Source organism: Myotis myotis, unplaced genomic scaffold, assembly GCF_014108235.1.
Source record: "Myotis myotis isolate mMyoMyo1 unplaced genomic scaffold, mMyoMyo1.p scaffold_m19_p_20, whole genome shotgun sequence".
Lineage (NCBI taxonomy): Eukaryota > Metazoa > Chordata > Mammalia > Chiroptera > Vespertilionidae > Myotis > Myotis myotis.
This window is the reverse complement of record NW_023416325.1, coordinates 17,881,290-17,899,622: the sequence shown is the minus strand read 5'-3', so window position 1 is coordinate 17,899,622 and position 18,333 is coordinate 17,881,290. Positions and strand designations below refer to the sequence as shown.

General features: G+C 54.8%; 1 long non-coding RNA gene across 2 annotated transcripts; it reads right to left on the bottom strand.

Annotated features, from left to right (window-relative positions):
• Positions 1-997: 997 nt before the first annotated feature.
• Positions 998-16,589, bottom strand: LOC118678092. Of its 2 annotated transcripts, none has more exons than XR_004974742.1 (3): positions 15,813-16,589; positions 4,776-4,903; positions 998-3,065 (listed from the first exon to the last, which is right to left on the bottom strand). It is a non-coding gene; the product is annotated as an uncharacterized LOC118678092 (long non-coding RNA). The 2 variants fall into 2 exon arrangements; XR_004974743.1 differs by lacking the exon at positions 15,813-16,589 and adding an exon at positions 6,752-6,967.
• Positions 16,590-18,333: the final 1,744 nt, after the last annotated feature.

The window sequence follows — 18,333 nt, the reverse complement described above, 5'->3', positions numbered from 1 at the left end:
ACCAGGTGTTTCTCCGTAACTCAGTGGGAGGTGAAGTCTCCAAACAGACTCTTGAGTCAGGAGCCAGGCAGTCCCTTGCACCCAGCTCTCTTCCTTTGTAGATCAGGAAACCAAGGCCCAGAGAGGGTGAGTGATTTCCTCAGGTCACACAGGGAACACAGGAAGAAGAGAGCTGAGCCAGTCCCCGATGCCTAGTCTCTTCCCCTCCTCCCTGGCGGCACTGCTATTTGGGAAAGCACAGTCCTGACTCTGCTCCTCCTATCAGAGGTGCCTCAGTTTCCCCACCCGGCTGATGACGTTGGCCAGCACGCCCCAGCCCCACCCCCACCTTTCTCCCAGGTGTGCCGTGTTAACTTGTCTGAGAGCCCGCAGGACCTCTCCTGAGATATAATTACAGAGAGTTACCGTCCCGGCCGGCTGGGAGGATCTCATCGGGGAGTAGGTGAGTAAATTACATCCTGTGGTTCTGTCTCTCTTCCCGCAGCTGCCTCGTTCTTCCAGAGAATGGTCCCCGGTGATGGAGGTGACGGAGTCCCTCTGCCAGCGGCCTCCCACCACTGGGGCCTCCCTTCTGTCTCCACAGGCTCCCTGACCGTCTCCAGGGTCTGAGTCACCCACGGGGGACCCCTCCAGGCTCCGCCCAGGCCCAGGTGAGCAGGGTTCTCAGGGTTAACATCCTCTGCAGAATTCCTGGGTAAATACCATTCAGATTTATTGCCTTTTAATGCCTCCCGTGTGGTTCCATTAGCCTTTCCTTCTGCTGCCTCCATCCTTTTTATCTGTCTCCTCCCGACCCAAACTCCATAACCCCGGGGTATGTGTCGTCCCATTAGCTCCTGCACTGAGGTCTGGGCGTAAAAAGCCATCGGGCTCCCTTGTGACCCCCACCCCCACCCCACCCCTGCTCAGAAGTATTCACTCAGATCCTCCTTATCTCCCCTCCCCTCCTGCACCCCCCCCCCCCCCCCCCCCAACCCAGCATCTCACAGCGTCCCCTGGGCTGCCAATCTCTTCCCTCCTGCTTTTGAGAACGTCTCCATGGAGCTGTGGCTGCTTAAGTTGACCTCTAACTCTGCTGGCTCATCACCTGCCCCCTCCCCAAACCTCTCCCTTTTGTTTCCATTTAGCCGAAGCCCGAACCCAGCTCTCCGGAGTTCCACAGCGGCCCGCGGTGCTCCCTGTGCAAAACCTCCCAGGACTTGATTTGCCTTCACTCGAGAGCCACGTGCTGACGGCTCAGCCCAGCCTCCCAGAGGTGCTGGCAGGCCTGTCCAATGGCGAAGGCACGTGGTCTGTGCCAGGCTGATGGCTCGGAATCCTGACCCTGTCACTTCCCCGCCCTATGACCTTGGATGAGGTATTCAACCTCTCTGCCAAATGGGGAGTCCACAGGACCAAGTTCTTTGGGGGTGAAGCGGGGGGCTAGGGTTAGACTTAGATACACATCAAACGTTTAACCCAGCACAGGGCAAGTGCTCCATTGATATGGACCCTGGTTACTTGCCAACCAGCCAGGCACTCACGCCCTCGCCCTCCCTGGTCTGTGCCCTCAAACAACTTGCCATCCTGTCCACACTTTGATGCCCTCATCCATCTTTCTGTGTGCCGTTTCCTCTGTCTTGAATACCCTCCTCCCCTCCGACCTGGTGAATTCAACTCATCTACGGGACCCCTCCCCTGGGAAGCATTCCTCCAGGCCTGACATTCATTTCCTCCAAGTGTCCACAGCTACAGCTGCCCTCCTCACAACAGGCTGTATCTCGCCGCACATCTGAAGGGCAGCGTATGTGCACCGCGGTTCTGTGGCCCCGTCTCCCAGGCTCCCAAGGGCTCACGCGTTCCCAGTCGGGAGAGCAGGAAGACGGTTGCATGTTTTACAAACATCAATTAATTTCATTCCCAAGACGTACTTCCCTCATTGCCGTCATCCGGATGACAGCTTGCAAGCATTCTGCACTTTAACGTTTGCAGAGGACTTGATCCAGGGGCCCTAGGAGAGCACGCAGAAAGCTCCAGCCCCAGAAAGCTCGGTGGATGCTGAGGCCGGAGAGGTTGTCTGGCTGATTTTATTCACCGGAATAGGTGAGCCCGAAGCGTGCCTGTCTGGCCTGGCCATGAATTTCCAAGTGGTACATCTGGAGGATGCGCTGGTTTTCCAGGCCTGTTTGACCAATTAAGCGCAGTGGCCCTCAGAAACAGGTCTACACCCAAATCCCACGGCTCCTCCTGCAAACATTCCTGAAGGACCCTGGCTTCCCTCAGTCAAGGAAAACATCCATCTTACGGGGAATCAGCCAGAAAAACCTGTTTGCCGGCAAAATTTCACCATTTTTCACAAAGACGCAGAAAGCCAGGGGCTGTGTGGTTTGAGCAACCATCAGCCTGGGGAGCAGGGAATACAGTCTGATCCCCTCTGTCCTGTCACCACGGAAGCTCGCGGCAGTCTCCAGGGCTCCAGGCTGCACGGGGCCCCCCTGGGACAGAAAGGTGCACACGGGGTCGCACCAGGCCAGCCCAGCAGGACTGAGAGTTCGTGAGGCCTGGGTGCAAACTCAACCCGCTTCTCCCTCGGCAGCCTTTCTGAACGGGCCTGCATGTGCTGCCTGCCTGGGCCGACAGCCGGTGACAGCCACTGCAAGTGGATGTGCGACAGCAGAGGCGTGGCGGGCACTGCCCACAGAGGCACTGTCCAAGGCTCATGTTAAGGCCCATCTGACATCACGACGCAAGAAAGTGGAACCTTCCGGGGCCGATGCTGTTAAACACGTGGCCCAACAGCTGAGGCCTTCAAGATGCAAACGTTTCCAGGCCACTTGCTCTGTGAAGTTTCTGCCTGTGAGCAGGACCTGCCTGCCGTGTAGGCAAACGTCTTGAGGTCCGGCTGCTGCACCCACTATTGATAACGGTGAAGGGATACTGGCTCGTGTCTGGGTAACACCCGGCCCAACCGACTCACTGTCTGGACCTCCGTTGTTTGCAGTCTATACCAGTGGCCACGTGTTCCACGTCCCTGTGACGTGTCCATTGTGTCTCACATTGTGTCTCTTTTTTCATGAGGACGATTCCTTAAATGTCAAAATAGGAGTGATTAAAAGATATTCCATGTATATACACTCACAACAAAAAGTAATCTTTAATGTAAAAATATAATAATAATACATGGTGGCATGAATAATAGATTTCAAAAAATAAAAGAGTGAGGCAACAATAAAAAAAATCATTTTTAATATAAATAAATAAATAAGGAAAAAGGGAGCCCAGCTGGTGTGGCTCAGTGGTTGAGCATCGACCTATGAACCAGGAGGTCACGGTTCAAGTCCTGGTGAGGGCACATACCCAGGTTTTGGGCTCAATCCCCAGTAGGGGGCATGCATCAGGCAGCCGATCCATGATTCTCTCTCATCACTGATGTTTCTATCTCTTTCTGCCTCTCCCTTCCTCTCTGAAATCAATAAAAAAAATATATATCAAAAATATAATAAGAAGAAAGTGATGCATTTGTAAAATATGTGTGTGCGTTTGTGTGTGCGTGTAGACATGTCATGTGACTATAAGGATTCATGTTGCTATCTAGCGTCACTGGCGGGAGAGAGCTATGAGAGAGAATAACTCTCCCTATCATGTTGGAACTCCTGGGTTGACACCTGCATGCGTATAACCTCCTGAGAGGAAACGGCATTTTTTAAACTATATGCATGGGGGGCGGGCGGGGATTAGTATTAGAACTGTGACTAAGCTCTTCCATGGATTTCAGATTTAATTATTTGTCACAAAAAGAAAAATGTGCTGTTTTGCTTCTCTATTAACAGGCGATGCACCCAAATGTTACACGATTCCAAATGGTTTACAGTTCGAAGTAGTTTCAGCTATAGGTCTGGTTTCCAAGTTCAGTTCCCCCTAGGAAACCACTGTCTCCAGTAGATATTTATGTGAAAACAACAGTTTGTTTGTTTGTTTGTTTGTTTGTTTGTTTGTTTGTTTGTTTTACAGAACATGAGTCCGGAGTCTGAGCTTGGGAAAGAGGATGATTAGGCATGGATATGAAAAGCGGTGCCCATGATACTTCACATTCTTGAAGGCAGCTGGGGCCTGAAGACCAGCACCGAAGGGGACAGCCCTCCCCTCCCCAGCTCTGCAGGCGTCGACCCCCATTGCTCCCGGCCTCTGGAGGGGTGCCCCCACCCCACCTTGCTCTGGACCTGGCACAGGAATGAAGGGGCCCGTGGAGGGTTGGGGTTAGGGTTAGGCAACCCACTCCGTCTTCCTGCTGGCTTTTTCCCTCCTTCCCCCACTATAAACAAGTGATTAATGCCTTGCAAAAAGGCCCCACACGCCTCCCCCGCAGCAAGCCCCAGCCAGATTGCCCGCCTTAATTCTGCTGTTAACACTCCTGAGGCGGAGGGGTGAAGAGTAAATCCCCTCCTGGGAGAAGCAGACCTGCGGGCGATGCGCTTTCTTTAAAGTCTCTGCCGGGAGATTGACCTCCTTCGGAGGGGCTGAGTCCTTTAAAATTAAAAATGGGGCAAGAAAAGAGCTCGCTTTTCCCTAAAGCGGTCAGGTCTCTGGGTTGTAAACCTCCTGGCCCAGGACCCCCCAGATGGAGGTGGCTTCGGCAGCCTCCTCCTTTCATTCTCCAGGCCGCACCCCTGCACAGACACTTTTCTCCCCTCATTATAAATATGGACGAACATGTTCAGCTTTCACAGGCTCCCTTTGCATTCGGTTTGCAGAGGGGCGTCCCCACTGGCCTCTAGATTGAGGAAGTTCATTCTTACCTTTCGATGAAGTTGACCACACCCCTGAACGGCGTGCGGACTGGCCACTGAGTGAGGGGAGAACTTCATTGCTCCTTTATTTTTCAAGGTTATCCTTTGAAATGTCCATTCTAGTGCCATTCAATAATCTATAATGCAGAAGACGTACACAGTTCAGACGTGTGAAAACACAGAGGTATAGGACAGTGCCTACTCAAATCTGAGGGTGGTTTTTTTTTATATTTTTAATGATTTTGAGAAGAGAGGGAGAGGGAGAGAGAAACATCTATGTGAGAGAGAAAGATTGAATGGCTGCCTCCTGCATGCCCCCCTCCAGGGATGAAGTCCGAGATCCGGGCGTGTGCCCTGACCAGGGATCAAACCGGCAACCTTTCGGTGCAGGGGACGATGCCCGACCAACTGAGCCACACCGTCCAGGACTCAGACCTTAGTTTTTAATGATGGGGGGGAGGTCCTCCAAAGAAATTAGGGAGCATTTCAGCTAATAAATGAAGAAGACGTGAAAGACCTGAGAGAGCACCATTTTGCAACCCTTTATGAAACAATGGATCCACCCCGAAAGTGGTCATGAGCCGCTGCTAACAAACCAAGAAGAAAGAAAATCCATACTGCGCATCGCCAGCGAGAGGGACCGCCGCCTGTCAGGTGAGGCCCCCAACGAATCCCAGCAAGCACGTCTGTCTCTGGCCCCTTTACAGGAAACACAGGGGACAGAGCGGCATCGCAAATGACACCCCGGGGATGCCCGTGGCCAGGGTCACCAGGATTCCGTTATTTCCATTTTAAATGTTTTTCAAAAGAAAAAAAGTGGGAGGTGCATTAAACACAACGCAGACCCCTCCCTGCATCCTGACTGGAACCAACCAACTGCAATGAAATGATAAAAATCACGGGACAGTCAGAGAACACTGAGTACCAACTGATATTTCGTAAGATGGTGCAATCGCTGCTTTGGCGGGGCGGGGGCAATAACAGTACTGTGGTTGTGTTGTTTTTTTAAAATTCCCTCTTATCTTTTGGAGATACACGCTGAAGTGTTTACAAGTGAAATGATACGGTGTCTGCATTTGCATTTAAACAATCTACTGCGGGTATAAATGAAACAAGCTTGTCCAGGAGGTGAATTATTGAAGCCAGGTGGTGGGTATATGGGAATGCATTCTACCAGTCTCTCTATTTTGTCCCCCCCAACCCTACTTTTTTTAGGTTGGAAATGTTGTATTAAAATAAAGAAAAGTTAGGCCCTGGCCAGTGTGGCTCAGTTGGTTGAGCGTCGGCCCGTGCACAGAGGGTCGCTGGTTGGATTCCCAGTCGGGGCACATGCCCGGGTTACAGGTTCAGTCCCCGGTCGGGGTGCATACGGGCATCAACCGATCGATGTTTATCTCTCATGTTAATGTGTCCCCCTCTCTCTTCCCCTCTCCCTTCCTCTCTCTCAATAAATAAATAAGTAAATAAATAAATAAATAAATAAAATGTTTGTTTTTTTGTTTTGTTTTGTTTTGATATTTTATTGATTTTTTTTTACAGAGAGGAAGGGAGAGAGATAGAGAGTTAGAAACATCGATGAGAGAGAAACATCCATCAGCTGCCTCCTGCACACTCCCTACTGGGGATGTGCCCGCAACCAAGGTACATGCCCCTGACCGGAATCGAACCTGGGACCCTTCAGTCCGCAGGCCGACGCTCTATCCACTGAGCAAACTGGTTTCGGCTAAAATGTTTTTTTTTAAAGTTAGGGGGCTACTGGTGTAAACCACAAAGTCAGCAGACACCTCACCCCTCCTCTGGATGAAATGCTGCCAAGGAAGAATGAGGAAATCTATTTATTTGGCACCAACTCTGTGCCAAGCATTAGAATAAATGCTTTCTCATAAAGGATCTTGTCTTTCCTGTTTGGCAACTGCAAGAGGATGATGTGATTAGCCCCATTTTGAAGATCCGCAAACTGAGGCCCCGAGAGCCAAGTGACTTACCGGATGGTGCCGGGACAAGAAGGACAGCCACCGATGAGCTAAGACATCCAACCATTATGATTTTTCCTTTGTGACCTTGAATTCTCCTCTCTGGGCCTCAGTTTCCCTCTCTGTAAGACTGAGCTAATGACTCAGAAGGGTAAATGCTACTCTTGGCCACTCCTCCACGACCTCCCCATTTCTTCCTTTCTTCTGTCTTCCCAGGGATGTGTCAGAGGCCGCCTGGTGTGGAGGAAAGAGAAACTGAGAATTCTAACTTTCCTTCATGCTATGTGAGTGACCTTGGGCAAGTCACCCCACCTCTCGAAGCTCCCCCTTCCCCAGCAATAAAATAAGGGGGAAATAATAGCTAGCTCCGAGCACTGCTGGAATGATGACGGCAATGCATGGAGTGCCCAGCGCGGAGAGCAGGCCAGCCAGGTGTTCAAGGAGGCCTGGGTCCCCTGCACCGGCCTTCCCTCCCACCGCCCGTCCTCCCGGGCTGGTTCCCACCGCCCCCAGGTCTGGGCTGAAATGTCGCCTCCTCAGTAGTGTTCCTGACCACCACCCCCCAGCCCCCCGTCCACAAGGGCCCTTTTTTCTGTAAGACTCATCACATCTACCATGTATTTCACCTGTTTATTTTGTTTCTCGTCATTCTTTCCTCCAGTAGAAGGTCCATGGGGACAATCATTTGTATGTGTCTGACTGCAATATCCTTAGCCTGAGACACATAGGAGGGGCTTGGTAAACATTTGTTGAATGAGGGAATGAATGAATGAATGAACATTAGACCTGGTATTGGTGCCTTTAGGTAACATAAGCAAAGACCAGGGCACAGGTCGTACACAGAGAAACCTGGTCCACAAATGCTTTTGCTCTCATTTTGCTAAAATCCCAGAAACCACTGAGGTTTCCTCGTTCAACTTGAAGCGACCCTTGCTTTGCCCAAAGGTGTCCTGACAGTTTCCAGCTTTCTTAGGTCTGGCCATGCCTTAAAGGGGCCTCTCCGTGCCTGTCCCAGTAGCTCAGTCTGCTGTCCTGGGCCATCTGCCACTCCCCGTCCCTGGGCCCAGACCGCGGGACTGCAGTGCTATGTTTAAAGGCAGAAAATGCAGCCGCCCCCAACTTAATCTTTGGGAGGGGATTACCCAACGCTGACAGAGGACTTGTCCACAGATCCTTTGGGACAAAAGAGTAGCAGGGGTAGCATGGTGTTGGGGGAGGGGAGGAGGCAGGGATCCTTTCTCTAGGCCCCAAAACGGAGGATTTAGAGGGGCCAGCGCTGCCCACAGTGTCACCCCAGAGGCCGAGTGTGGGTGTGTTGGGACGGAGGTGCTGATGGGCCCTTTCGGGAGAAACTTACCCTCTCTGAACGGAAATCGAATTAAGCCAGACCTGGCTGGCTCCTGGGCCCCTGAGAAATAAATATTCCTTAAAACGGTGTTGATAAGGCCTGCCTCTGCCCCGGCTTGCCCCATCGGCAGGGTGCGTCAGCTCACAGTGTGCCTGTGTCTCCTGGAAGCCTTCCCTGTTCCTCTCCACACTCTCGGGATTCTCACCCGGAGTCCTCCAAGGACAGGGTGGGCGGAGTCCTCCAAGGACAGGGTGGGTGAGCCCTGGGTGAGTTCAGGGACCTGTGAAATGGGGTGGGGGTGGGGGAGGGGGTGGGGGATCACACTTTCATTTTCACTAAACTCAGGGTGAAATGAGTAGCCCCTTCCATTTTGAATGTAGCGGACCACCCACAGCAGGCTTCCCAGTGGCTGTCACTTGGTCACCAACAGAATCACAAATACGGTGGCATTTTCATCCTGAGGGGCTGGTGTGACGGAGAGGACCCAGAGCTGCTTCGCCCATCCGACTTCAGAAGGACAGCAGTCAAGCCACTGCTGGCTTGTGTGACTTACTGCCTTCACAGGGAACACACATGTTACTGTAATGTTATATTTTTAACGCTGCTTTGAGTTTGCAAGCCCCCGGCGGATTCTGAGGCAGGATCCATCCGTTTCACCAGATTGCCCACGGGGTCCAGGGCCCAGAAAGCTGGCGGAGCCCTTCCCGGTGGTCAAGAGAATGAAGCAAAGGCTGAGCCATGGTTCTGAGACAAAAACAGTAGCAGAGCCCAGGAACTTGGTATCTAAATACAGGAGCCTGCATGTGACTGGGCTGTTAAAAAGCTCCAGGAGCCCTGGCCGGTATGTACAGTGGTTAGCGCGTCCATCTGTGGACCAAAGGGTTGTGGGTTCAGGTTCCCCAGGTCTGGTAGGAGGGACGAGTGCAGGAGACAACCAATCGATGCGTCTCTCACATCGATGTTTTTCTCTCTCTCCCCACCTCCTCCCTCCCTTCCACTCCCTCTAGAAATCAATGGGAAAAATAGCCTTAGGTGAGGATTTAAAAAAATTTAAAAGAAAAAGCTCTAGGAAAGCATGTTCCCCAAAACATCCAAAGGGGTGCGTGTGTGGCTTTCTTTGGTGCAGAAATCAGAGGAAGAAAACAATTTCCGTTTCAACTGTTTTGCAGTCTTTCTGATGAAGTCCAGTCTCGGTGGGTGCTGCGCATCCTGAACCCCTTCTCACCACCAGGAGCTCACCATTCGCATTGGAGAGCAAGAAGGACCTCAGGCCCAGAGCCTGGTAATGTGCGTCTGTTGTCCTGGCTTATCATTTTCCTGGTGTGTTTTTTTCTATTTCTGGGAAGGGAGACTAAAGTTCAGCTCACACTACATCACTAAAGGTTTCCTGGGTGTTCTGAGGAAGTGAGTGGATTATTAAAATATGTGCCAGGGAAACCACTGGGAAGGGGAGACTGAGATGTAGAAAACATGAATGTGCCCAACCCCAGTCCGCCCAGCTACTCCCAGTCCCCCCAGCTACTCCCAGTCTCCCTCCCCAGCAGGAGAAGGGAGGCCGGTGCCTGCTAATTCTCAGGCAAAGTGCCGGGCCTTTCCCTGTGGCCTTTCTGGCAGCTGATGGCCTGTCATCTGCCCCCTCTCAGCCTCCTAGACCTCTGTGGGGCCAGGGGTAGAGAGCAGGGACTCGAAGTCCCCAGCACGGGTGTCAAACATGCCCTCCAAGTGTCCTGGCTCCAGGGTCCCCGTCCTGAAGGGCCAGCTGAGTGGCGCTTTCATCGGCCTCTAAGAGGTGGCAATGAGTTTCAGGCCGGCTTCTGGTGCCCGCTGCCCCCGCGTCTGCGGCCGGCCCAGCGCTGGGAGGACTGGGGCGAGATTCCACAGGCGTCTGGACAGTGTCAGTCGCTCAACTGTCTGCCCCGCGGGGCGGGGCGGGCGGTGGCAGAGAGCGGGAACCGGCTGGAGGGGAGAGTCAGGACTCCCGCAGGATTCCTGGGGCCAGACCCAGCTCCTGGGGAGCGGGGAGGGGGAGGGGAGCCTCGATGAGCTGGCTGCAGCCCCCGCACCCTGCCCAGCCCTCATTAGGCGGCGGCACCAAAGGCAGCTAAAAAATCAATGATGATATTTGCCTGACAGAGGAAATGGAGAGGGAGGGGTGGGTGGGCAGGGGGCCCGGCAGCCAGACTGCTCCCTGGGCAGCACTTGAGCACAGCCACGGGGAAGGCGGGGGCAGGCAGCGCCTGCCCTCTGCTCCACTTGAAGACTCCTGCTTCAAAACTAACCCTGATGGCTTCCAGACAGGTCGGCACCAAGGGCCATTTCTGGAGGCTGTAAGTGTTGTCCAGGGCAGCTGTAGGGACAGGTGTAAATCTGTCCCTGCATTCCTCCCCACCCCTCCCGGCTCTCTGCACCTGAAGCAGGTCCCATTTATTACCGCGAGCCCTCTCGGGCCTCAGCACACACCCGTGCGCACGCAAGCGCTGCTCACCGCTAATGCGGGGCCTGCCCTGGGAGCACATTTTTTTTAGTGCTTCTTTAAAGCAAGTTCTATCGGCTGTTTGTTAAAGCAAAGCAAACACCAGCCTTTGCAATAACAAGGAAGAAAGAAAGAGAGAGAGGAAGAGAGAGAGAGAGAGAGAGAGAGAGAGAGAGAGAGAGAGAGAGAGAGAGAGAGAGGAAAGAAAAGAAAAGAAAAGAAAAGAAAAGAAAAGAAAAGAAAAGAAAGAAAGAAAAGAGAAAAGAAAGGAAGGAAGGAAATCCTTTTACTAGTATTTGCTACTATTAAAAAATGTCCTTTCAAATACCTTTCTGGGCAGACTGGGAGGGGTGTGAGGGAGGAGGCGGAGGAAGAGGGAAGATTATTTGAACTAGTTGGAGTGATGAGCTGGGAGGGGAAACTTCATCTGAACCAGGCTCCCAGCTAACCCTCCTCCCCATCTCTTTCCAGCCTCCCCTGATGGAACAAAGACCTGCTGTCCCGGGAGTGCGCCCCCACCCCCACCCCCTCACTCTCCACAGGGAGCAGCTGGGCAGTTGCTCGGCCCCTTGCCGTCCAGCCAAGTGCACTCTGGGAATCTGGAGGACGCTGGGGAAAGGGCTCCCTTCTTGGCTCCACCAGACAGCCCTTCCTTGTGGGGCACAGTGGCTGTCGCTGGGGAAAGAGGGAAGCTTCTAGATGCCAAGCCAGTGGCAAGGAGAGAACATGGTGTCTTTTTCTGCACCGTCTTCCAAGCTCTCAGCCATACACTCCCCCAGGCTCACCCCAAAGGCCTTGGGGAGGGAGGGCTGGAAATCCTTAATGAGTGAACTTATCTCCTACTTAACTGGTATCTGATGCTTTATATGGTTTTGAAAACCAGATTCCCTGAGGGCTGGGGCTACTGGGGGATTGGTCCATGGGAGCGGCTCAGGCATGATTTAATGGAGACATTCACACTGTGCTAGGTAATCTTCGCTGCTTTAAGTAATACATCAGGGCCTCAGGGCCGCGGGGTGCTGGGCTCTCCATCCCCTGCCTTCCTCTGCCTCCTTTCCGGCATTCACCTTCCAGGCCCTTTCCTATTTCTCACCTTTTTGTTTGTCGTCTCTTTGTCTCTTCTCTCTCTCTCATCTGTTTCTCTTTCTGCCTCATTTAGTTTTTGCACTTGATCCTCACTCTCTGTTTCTTTTCTTCTTTCCCCTCTCACCTCCACCCCAACTAGGACTGCCTCTCTGTCTCTACGTCTTTCTCTCCTGCTCACTGTCTCTCAGTCACTCCCCTTCATCTGTTCTCTCCTCCATGCCTCTCCCAGTCTCCGAGTACCCCTGTCCCTCTCTCATTGTCCCCTTTTCTCCTTCCTCCCTTCTCTGTATGTGCCCCATCTCTCTTACCCCCGCCCACTTCCTGTCATTGTCCTTTTCCATCTCCCCATCTTTCCTTTCTCATCTCTGTCCTTTCTCATCAACCCCCCCACCCCCCCCCACCCCCCCTCTAACACACACCCCCTGCTCTCAGGCTCTCAGGTGGGAAGGAGTGTCTAGCTCTCCTCTGGACCTCAGTGCCCCCAGAGGGCTGAGGACGGGCACAGTGGGCTCCTGCTGCTGAGTAGGAGTTGGGCAGCTGCAGTGGGCCTGGGAGAAGGGACATCAGCCATACATAGTTTCTCTGAGAGCCATGGGGCCTCCAGGGCCCCACCCAGGAGCCTGATATCCCTCAGGCCCTGACCACAGGCAGCCTCCTCATTTGCAGAGCTCATCACTGCGGGGGTTTTGGCCAGGGACACTGAGGTGCCCAATACTGTCCCTTCATTTCCTCGGTAGATCTAAGAAACGCCTGCCCCTCACATCAGGACAGGCAGCCCACCTGGGGCAGAAAGTCAAGACCTGGCCTCTGAGCTGGGTGAAGGGGGAGGAAAGAGAGCTTTCTTGCTGGGATCGCTTGCCATTCCCAGATCCTGGGATTCAGGAAAGGGCCACGAGGCATGAAGCCTCGAGTGAGGAGCTTAAGAAAGGATCTCACTGTCATTTCAACCTGGGGAAAGGGCAAGTAATGGAGCTTCAGTGGGGCTGAGTCAGACCTGGGCAAGGTCGAGAGGGCGATGCTAGCAAAAGAGGCTAAATATATTCTCCTGAGTGTACCCTAAAGGCACAGAATATACTCAGTATACACTTAGGCAGAGTGGGCAGGTACATAGCCAGCCTGGGCACGGAGAGTTTAGGCTGCCCAAACAGCTCATGAAAAATGAGCACTTACTATGCGCCAGGAGTTGGGTTCAGTTGGGTTGGAGGGGTCCACGGACTCGGCTGAAGTTCCAAGATGTCCTAACCCTTCATCTCTTAGAGCTCAATGCATGTGCCCACACTTGGCTGGAACGCGGCACCACGCAGGAGTCTGCGAACGCAGGGAGGCGAGCGCCTGAGGACCCATCGTTGCGCACACCCCAGGGAGGGAGCACCAGCCGGCTGGGACCTGGCCGACGCTACGACTCAGCTCCACAGGCTGTGGGGCGCAATGAGGGAGGCTGGGGTGGTGGGGGTGCGGCTCCATTCCTAGTGGGGGACGCGACACAGCGTCAGTGCCATCTCTCCGTCTGCACTTGGAGGTGGCAGGAATCCGCGGAGAGGGGGAGGGGGAAGGAGGCCGTGGGTCGCGTCCTGGCCTCCTTCACACCCAGGGACTGTGGTCGCGCCACTAGCCAATCCATTCGCCATTCCTCTTCCCTGAACCGTTTCATCCATCACTTTCCGGATCCGAAAGGAGGGAGGAAACTGAGGCTCCGAGCAGTTGGCTCGCAGCGCGTGCGGGAAGCTCGCCAAGCTCTTGCGCGCGCGCCAGGCCGGGCAGCGGCGGCGGAAACCACAGTCCCGGGCCTCCTGCGAGAGGCGGGAAGCGAAGCCAAGCGCGGCGCAGGCACCTCGGGCCTCTGAGCGAAGCCAAAGTCGGTCAAGCGGGCAAAGGAAGAAAGAAGAAGCGCGGTTCCGGCTGCCGCTTGGAAAGCCTCGTTCACCCCGTCCTCCGCGGGAGCGAAGCGGCCGGGGGAGAGGCTGGGGTCGGCGGAGCCGGGAGGGCCTGGAACCCAATGGCCTTGCTTCTGCCGCGGTGCCGGCGGCGGTCGGTGGCAGATGGACTCTACCCAGCTCCAAGCCTCAAGACGCGGGGTAATTGGCAGGAAGAGGGGGGGATTCTGACCTCCACTTCTGAGTCTGTATTCCACGTGCCTTCCGGGAGAGAGGGGGGAAAGACGGGCGGGAGGGAGGCCAAAGCAGAGATAGAGCTAGGAAGACAGAGAGCAAGACCAAGTGAAAGAGGACACTGGTGGAGGCAAGGCGACTCCTGCGACCCTCTCGACCTGCCCACAAACAGGCCAGGCCAGAAGGACAAATGCTGCCCTGAGGGGGCCAAGGGATGGGCGCCTGGTGCCTGCTTAGAGGGTGGCATCGCCTCCTCGCCCCGTGGCTGTGTGAGTCCAGGAAACCACTCAGTCCTCTGAGCCCTGAGTTCCATCCCTTGATCTCAGGGAAGAGCACTGGCAGGTGGCCCCAAAAGGCCTTGAAAGAACTGGGGTTAGGTTTGTGCTCCCCCTCCCTTCTCTCCAGCAGAGCTGCTTCGGAAGCAAACACCAGGATCTTGGCCGTCTGGGTGGACACTGGAGGCCTGGAGGAGGACTGCAAGGCAGGCGCCAACAGCTGCTCATGTGCTGCTTAACTCTCAGTCCCCATCGCGTGGGGACACAGGCCTCGGGTTGCCAAACCTTTGGAAGCCTTGCATTATCTCAGAGGGTTCTAACGGCCCTCAGGAGCCCGGGTCCAAGGTGGCCCCAGGATGAAGAGTGTCGTCCCCCCCCCCGCCCCCCCCCCCCGCACCCAGGGACACACAGCAGGCCTCGGGGCTCCAGCCACCCCCACCCCCATCCCCAAGTCCAGGCTTCCCCAGCATCCTGTGCACACCACCCAGCTCAGATCCCGGCGGGCTGAGGCCGGGTCTAGAGCGATGCTTCCCCGTGGAGAACTGGGAGAGACGCAGCCAGAGAGGCGGGAAGGACGGTGGGTAGGAAGCCCCAGCGAGTGTCAGGGAATCGGAGAGAGCTGGAGAGGGCCAGAGAGAGCCAGGACCGCCAGTGGCGAAGAGAAGCGGGAGGAGGGAAAATGGGGAAGGAAGAGAGACTACGGAAGCTAGAGCCCGCCAGAGCGCGAGCCCGCCCCGGCGCAAGACGGCGGAGTCTCCCGCGGTGCTCCCCGCGCCCCACCCGGCCCCAGGGGAGCGGCCGGCCGACCAATTTGGCCTTTGCCAGGCCACTGGGGCTCGATTCAATTCTTGACTAATTAACTGGAAGCTACGTCGCCCCTTCTTTCAGGGCCCAATTAATTCGCCGCGGGCGGTGGGGCGGGGGCCGTGTGGCGAGGCGCCCGCCTGGAGCCCCTTTGTGAAGGGCTGTCTGGACCATATTGATTCTACACACACACACACACACACACCTCTCCCTCCTTCCTTCGTACCAAAAAGAAAAACAAGTCTTGAAAGCCCTGGACTTCCAGAGTTTAAGGTTTGATCAAACTCGCACCCCAACCCCCACCAATTGCACTGGCTTTCAGAGCGGAGGGGCCCATGGACCGCTTGGTCTCCAGGTTGTCGGGAAAGGGTTCCACGGGATTTCTCGCCCACAAAGGCAGCAGATCGCTACTGTGTAGCTATCGGCCCATCCCTAGGTTGACTCCCAGCTGCGTCAGAGACTGGCCTGGCCATGGGACCTCGGATAAGTCTTTGCACTTCCTTTCCTCCTCTGGCACCTGAAGACCGCTCAGAAGATGTCTGGCTCCTCCGTTTGTTCTGTTGGATGAGCTGACCCCGTGGGAAAGCTCTCAGCAGGCTACCACCGGAGCGAGTATTTAACAAAGGTTCTCCCAGTAAACAGCATTTCATGGCAAACCCATTTCTAAATGAGGACCCGCCTGGCCATGACCCCGGTGTTTGCTTCCGAGGCGCACATGTCGCAGAAGGGAATCTGCCCATGCGCTTGTGAGCGCTCAGGGGGCCTGCCGGGCGTGGAGCGCGCTCTGCGGGCTGCGGCTCCCAGAGGCTCCCGGGCGGGACTGGAGGCTCTTCCCCCGTCTGTCCCCACCTCCCCTCCCCTTCAGTAAGGACAGCGAGCAGCCAGGAACCCTCAATCTCGAAACCTTTTGGGTGGAACCCAGCGCGGAGCCAAGGGGGCGATTTCCCAGCGTTCCTGGGGGCTCATCGATTGGACTGACCTCACCATGGGGTCACTTGTCTCCTTCATCGATCAACCAAACGAAATCCGGGACACACATCTAGGTGGAAGGAAAGCGTCTGTGTAAAGCTGGCGGAAGTGGCCCTGCTGGTGAGAGAGGGTGCGCAGGTGTCCCAAGCGGGTTCCACTCCCACGCAGCGTTTTCGGGGAAACGAGCTTCTCATCCCACGCCCCGTTATTCCGTCAGTAGTTCCTTTTTTGGTTCTGTTGTATTTTTAAAACAAAAACCAAACAAACAAGAATTAGTTTATTCAACCAACAAACCTTGAAAGAACACACTGCGCCGGGCGCTGGGGTCCTGATGTGGAGAAGGGTCTGCAGGGAAACATAAAGCCCTGGCAGCAAGCTTCTCTGCAGTCACTTTGAGCGACGGACTCTGGGCGAGACCACCTGGGCACCTGCCCCGGCTTCCTGTGAGGAGTGGCGGAGATGTTCTGTCCTGGGCGAGGTGCCTGCCCTGAATGGAAGAAACGGATGGGAGAGTCTATAGCTACATCCTTCATCACCGTCACAAGTTCAGGTGTGAGAAGTCCTTTGCGTTTGGCCCGGTCAGTAGGGCCTTGGGGATTTCCTGGGCTCTCAGATGCTGCCTCTTCCCGGGAGTGAAAACCACCCAGCCCCCGCCTCTCCCCAGCACACAGAGGAGCTGGGGCTGGACTGACCTGGCCTTCCTGCCCCCCGCAACCTTGAACTTCAGCCCTTTCCCACCCCATCCTTCCTGGGCCTCTATTTTCTTCATCTTTAAAATGGGAATTATACCATCTTTTTAAAAACCACAGGGAAGGACCGTAAGCCCAAAGCCTCACATCTCTTGCTCGCCCAGGGGTCTCCAGCTCTTAGCGGACGACCTGCACAGAGAAGCCCCTCAGTCGGTATCTGTGGAAGGACCTACGGGACATTTCTATCCCCCATACCAAACGTCTCTTCTCATTACGGTCTTATCACTGTCTCCTTCTACATAGACGGGGTTGGGCGTTGCAGCTAGTAAGTTTGATGTTGTTTTTGTTTTTCAAATACACGTTGAAAGTGGCCATTTGTTCACAAATGCATGGAGTACCCAACCCCCTCCAGTCCCCGCCTCGCCTCTCCCTTTCTTCATGCACTTTCATTCGGTGTGGAAAGATTATTTATTGCACACCCAGCAATTACCAAGCACTGCGTCAGAGTTGGAGATGTGAGTGCCATCCCTCCAGGAGCTTACAAATTAGATACATCACATTAAACCCTCCTACGCAGACCATGTAGTCTATTAACTCCTTTAGTAATGGTTCATTTCCCCCCCCCCCCCCATTTCTTCTAGCCTTTTAAGTAACTTTTGACAAGACTGCAAAGTCTAACAGTGCCTGGCAACATAGTAAGTGTTCAATAAATGTTGGATGAATTTATTCTTCTCAATACTGTTGCCCATAGGTCTTAAACACATTCACAGAGACACTCCCAGATGAGGACTCAATGTACAGGGTCCAGTCCCAGAGGCTCCCTGTGCCCACAAGATCCGCCCACACCCCAACCCTGAGATTCCCAATTCCAGGTAGAGTTCAGCCTGGTGAGGCCAGCCACTCCATGTGACCCAGCATACCTGGGCCTGGCTGGTACCCAATTGGTCTTTGCAAAAAGAGCCGGGCCCGAGCTTCTGCAAACCGTGTGCCCTTTGCGCATCTCCACACCTATCTGGCTGTCCTCTTTCCACCCCCACCCCAAACACACACACACACACACACACACACACACACACACACACACCCCTTTCCCCCTAAAGAGGAGCAAGTGCCTGTGACGCCTAAGAAATGAGGCGCTAGTTCACCCTAAAAACCTCTTTCCTCATATCCCTGTAGTTGCCCAGCCTCTCTGGTCCAACTTCCAGATTCGGCGGACTGTGGGTGCCCCACTACCACCCCCAGCTTCCCCGAACAGCTTGGGGCTCCTGATGCCACTGAGGAAGCTCAAAACTGAGGTTCCCACCCTGTGCGTCCGCGAAGATCCACTCTCAGGCCTCGCGGGGCGCACACGGAGGACGACTGTCCCCCAGCCTGGTCCCCCCCAGCGCCATCCAGCGGCAAGATGCCAAGGGTACAGCCGCAGAGGTTCCTGGTGGGTTCTCCAGAGAGAAGTGCAGGGGGGCGGGGGGGAGGTGCCAAGGGAGAACCGTTCCCTTCCTCTGCCCACCTTCCCCTCCCCACTCCCCAAACGGGGGCGCTTCTGCCTCCTAGGCCTTCCTACAGGCCCCCCCCCCAACTGCTCAGGGCTGATTCAGGTTCACCAGTGTTCCATCCACCACCCCCTTTCACAAATGCCCAAACACAGGCGCTGAACAGGAACTTTTTTAAAGGAAAAAGAGAAAAGAAAAGAAAGAAATAGGGGCAAAAAATAGTGTTTGCGCCACCCCTGCCTGGAAACTGTCCCGCGGCGGCGCCGGGTTCACCCCAGGCTGGGTGACGCTGGCTCTCCCTTCCATGCGGGCGTGTTCGGTCCTGCCTGAGCCTAATTCTATACCTGTGACC